The sequence below is a fragment of the Protopterus annectens genome, chromosome 1.part1, assembly GCF_019279795.1.
Source record: "Protopterus annectens isolate FY-2018-M chromosome 1.part1, PAN1.0, whole genome shotgun sequence".
In the NCBI taxonomy this organism is placed as follows: Eukaryota; Metazoa; Chordata; order Ceratodontiformes; family Protopteridae; genus Protopterus; species Protopterus annectens.
The window spans coordinates 487,348,961-487,353,960 of NC_056726.1; positions in this window are offsets into that span (position 1 = coordinate 487,348,961).

Here is a 5,000-nt window from a genome sequence, read left to right on the forward strand (position 1 = left end):
AAAGGAGTACCACACCCACAGACTCAAAACACGTTTAAAACATCATGGCATGATGTTTTCTACACTAACAGCACTCTGGGATGATTTACAGGATTTTAAATATTTTTATATGTAATTACAGACTCTGACCACCTGGAGTACAGCATATTGATGTGGTTTGGCTAAATCAGGTTGCCACTCAGTATCCCACAAGTCATTGTTTTGCTCACAAATGTTACATCATGCAGGCCTCCATTTGCCTAAAGCTCTTGTCATTTCATAGATGTTGCATGCATACAAAGTTCTGAGTAAAATAGAACAGTTAAAGTAACATTCCTTGCTGTTGAATGACTACTTAAAACTGAAACAGTGCAAATGTCACAGAACACACACAAAGTGCTGTTTACTGCTGCCTTTTTTCTAGTTTAGTTGAAATGGCACTAATTTGTGAGACAATGAATTCCAGTTCTTTTACTTCAACCTCCTCAACACCCAGCTTCCTAGCTGTCAAAGTCCTGAGGGTAATTTCACTTCGTAATTTCCTTCACTGGCAGAACTCAGCAGGTGCTTGACTCATGTAATTCAATCTTTGCTCTAGCATTTCTTTGTTACAGGGGACATTTTTATTGCTGCACTGTAGCCATGGCCTTACTTGACTGCATTAGCATCCAGTTTATAGGTTCATATGTTCATAGGTTTATACTAGGCTATCTGCCCTAAGGCATTTATAAGCCTAGCCCAAATTTTGTGGCTTACGCCACCCCTTATATGAAAAATACTGTGCTCATTAGTTTGTTGTGCCTCTGTCCAGCAGTGACACAGAGATGATTCCCAGGATAAACCTATGATCTCCCATCCACAGGTCAAGATTTCTCTTGAACAGAGCCAGTGAGGTGCTCTGCCTCACATGGATCGGGTTTTTATTCCACAGCATAGGGAGTCTGAGTGATAAATCTATCCCTCCAGCATGTCCTATTTATATCCGTGCTAAGGTTTAAGTCACTTGCTCTAGTGGTTTTGGTGGATTTGGATTTTTTGAGGTAGAGCATGTCCATTAATTCCGGGTTGGACATGGCCTTGTATGTCAGGCACATGTCACCTCTGAGCAGACGGTATGCAACTGAATAGAGCTGGAGTTTCTTCAATCTGGCAGCATATGACAGATTTTGGAGTCCCTTTATCCTTTTGGTGAGGAACTTTTGGGGTCTCTCCAATTGCTGCAGATGTCGGGTGAGATACATCCCGAATGGGGCATTGTACTCGATCATTGGTCTGATAAGTGAAGAGTACAGGGGAACAATGACCTCACTAGATCTGGATGTGAATCCCTTCATGATCAGGTGGGCAATGTAGAAGGTCTTTCTAACCACTTTAGCAATGTGAGTGTCAAAAGAAAGGCCACTGTCAACCTGGGTCCCCAGGTCCCTGATAACCTCTTCTGTGCTTAGTGGATTGCCACCTATATGGTAGCTTGGGGTTACCTTGTTTTTCCCGAAGGGTATGACTATACATTTTTTGGCGTTTAACTTCAGGCCATGGCTCTGGCACCAGCTATCTGTTTCTGTCCCTTCTGAAGGATATCCATGTCCGATGCACTTTCCACTATGGCGCCCAGTTTGCAGTCGTCTACAAACTTTGTCAGCCAAAGTCCTCCCATGTTGGCCTGTACTTCTGAGAAGTAGATGCCGAACAATAGGGGGCCAAGGACCGAGCCCTGTGGGACACCACTTGTGACCGGCTTGGATTCTGACATAGCGCCAGCAACTCTAACCCTGTGGGTTCTGTCCTTAAGCCAGTTTGCAACCCATCTTGTGACATATGGGTTTACATTTAAGCTGGTAAGTTTTTCTACAATACCCGAGTGGGGTATTGTGTCGAAGGCCTTTGCAAGGTCAAGGTAGGCTGTATGGACTGCCTTTCCCTCATCAATGGCCTTGGTGACTGTTTCGAAGAAGTCGACCAAGTTCAAAAGGCTGATCTGCCCTTGAAGCCAAACTGGGTCGGGTCCAATGTCTGCAAGTCCCCTATATCTTTGTTTATGAGCTCCATTATGATCCTCTCCATAGCTTTGCAGACTAGACTTGTTAAGCTTATGGGGCGGTAATTACCAGGGTCCGTAGAGGCACCGCCTTTGTGGAGTGGGACCACAGTTGCACGCCACTCCTTGGGCACATATCCTGTGGTAAGGCTGAGATTAAACAGTTGCCTTATGTGCGGGTTTAATTCCTCATTTAGCTCGTGTAGCACACAGCCGGGGCACCATCCGGTCCCATTGATGCTGTGTTTTTAGCTTTAGAGAGAGCAGCTTTCACCTGCGCATTTGAGATGTCTGGGAGGCTACACTCTGCTGGGATAGTTATCTCTCCTTTGGGGAGAGGGGGTAGTTTGCACTGAACCTGTCTGCCAGTATGTTGGCAATGTCTGTGGGTTCAGTGATTTTTGTATGCTTTTGGACTAATTCTGAGCATATCTGGGAGTTTCCACCCAGGTTCCTAACATAGCTGAAAAGGCCTTATGATTGTCCTTTGAATCCATGGCAATTTTTCTCTCAAAATTGGCCTTAGTTGATTTTATGAGTGCTCGTATTTTTTTACTAATAATGATCAGGGGTGACTTCCCTTTTATGGATTTTGTTCCATCATGTAATAGCTTTCTCCTCTTATTGTAAAGTTTAATGGCTGGGGTCCACCAGACTGGACATTTGCCCTTTGTGGAAAGAGTCTTGATTTTATTTGGGATTGCCTGATCCATGCAGTCCTGGAGGTGTTCATAGAAGGCATTTGTAAGGGCTTCCGCAGCTTTGGTTGTGGTTTCCACTGGCTCAGGGGCCTTGAAGGATACCACACCAGTCTTGAGTAGTGTGAAGTTTGCTTTAGAGAAGTTCTTCACTGTGGTCTTTTTTGTTTGGGGTGGGGGAGAGATGTGGATTTCCAGTGAGATTAGTTTATGATCAGATCTCACCAATGAGGGATGTACTTCCGGTGTGGAGCATTTTGTCCCCATGTTTGTGATAATGAGATCTAGTATATTTTCTCCTCTCTTGGGAACAGTGACTAGCTGTTCCATGGCATTTGAATTTATGAACTCCAGGAACCGTTGGGCTAGAAAGTTAGGGCTTGAGTAATGTTCCCAGTCTATATTCGGGTAGTTGAAGTCGCCCAATATGATGGTGTTTGGAGATACATTTATACCCTCCAGTGTCTTCAGGAAGGCTGTGTGGGGTTCCTGAGTTTGAGAGGGTGGCCTGTAGCATGCTACAATTTGTAGAGCAGTTTTGCCTATGGTTAGTTGCACCTGGATGGTTTCGAGCTTGCAACTTCTGTAGCATCTTGCACCAGGGAGCTAAATAAAACTTTTAAAATATTAAACCAGTTTAGATCTTTATTAGTGTAAGTGTCTAAGGTATCACTTCATGCTTCCACTTTGCTAAAAATGATTTACATGTGCAAAGTGTGTTGGTATTCAGTGTTTGCCTACATATTTTTTTACTGCACTGGTTGGTTCGCAAAAAAAACTTTTGCAGTGTCCCTGGATTTGTCTTTGTACATACAAACCACATTGCTATATTTTCCCCTTCTTTTTTCGTGTGTCCAGAAGTCACTTCTCACAAAATAATATATTTTTTTTAATAAAGGACATCAAGGTTAATTTACCTTGAATCAGATAATGGATGACACTGGAAAGAATCACTGTAGAAATATTTGTGCTTGGACTAAATCCCTTACTAAATATTTGCCAGACTACAGTTGAATTGGTGCTATGGCTTTAATTATCCACCATTGCATACCAGTTTTGCAGTGTAGTGACCACCTGCCTTGCCCATATATCTTTAGCCATGAATATGCAACTATTCATGTTCATGTATGTGAATTCATCTTCAGACTTAGTGTTGAAGCTACACTGAATTCTAGGTGCTTGTTCAGGTTTCACATGGGGCTTGCTTAAAACTACTCTCAGGTTAAGCCACTATGAATATGTTGCACTGCCACCTCTGATACGAGGGTAATTTTTTAATAATTTTTTTCCCGCACTGCACACTAGCAGCATCTGGTACAAATACAAGAGAAGTATGCAAGCGATAGACCACCAAAGTAGCATTTGCCATGCAGAATGTACAAGTAATACATACCAAATTTCTGTGTTTCAAAACATCGCCGTTACTACACTACTACTGAATAAAAGGAACATATTGAAATGTAACATAACCTGTTATCAGATGTAATTAAGATTTTTTCCTGTCGTAAATATTTTCCATGATTCTCTGGCTTTTTGGTTTCATTCACTTAACTGGCTACCTGTAGGTTTGCTCTTTCTTAGCAAGTTGCAGTAAATATTTTGTTATCCTTTTGTTTACCTGTTAGTTTGAATGGGCGCACTATGAACGTTTCCAGCTGTAGTCCCTTAACTGTTGCCTTGCATATCTTGCATGAGGCAGATCTGAATTCTCCATTGCAATGTTCAGTTCCTATATCAGGCAGTATCAAAATGTTTGATTTAAAGTTTCTTACATTACTATTTTCGGGACAGCAATCAAATATCTTCACACCCTGTAAAATACAGCAGCTACCACTCATTTCTCATGTTCATCCATTCTTGAGCTAGCATTATCCACATCATAGTGCCACGTGACATCCCAACTTGCCTGTTATTGTCCAATACCTGTCCATACAGGAGAAGATTAATGCATACACCTAACTATATAGCAGCAGTCAAAAGTCAGTACTTACATGATGTATTCACAAGCTGGCTTTTGGTTACAATGTGCATATGGAGCAAATACTGCATATTGCACTATCGTGACAAGCCTCTGTACCACTTCATGGTAGCCAGCCTCACAGAGGTCCACTCGCACCACAACATTACTTGCAGCTGCAGCCAGATCCACTCATCTCACCACTTTCATAACACTCCTGCAGCTATGCATACTATCCAAACATGCCTCCTCTTGACATTTATGCATTATGTTAATCTCACTTCTGTACACAAAGACCAGTCCCTACAACTGCAGCTGCCAAACAAGT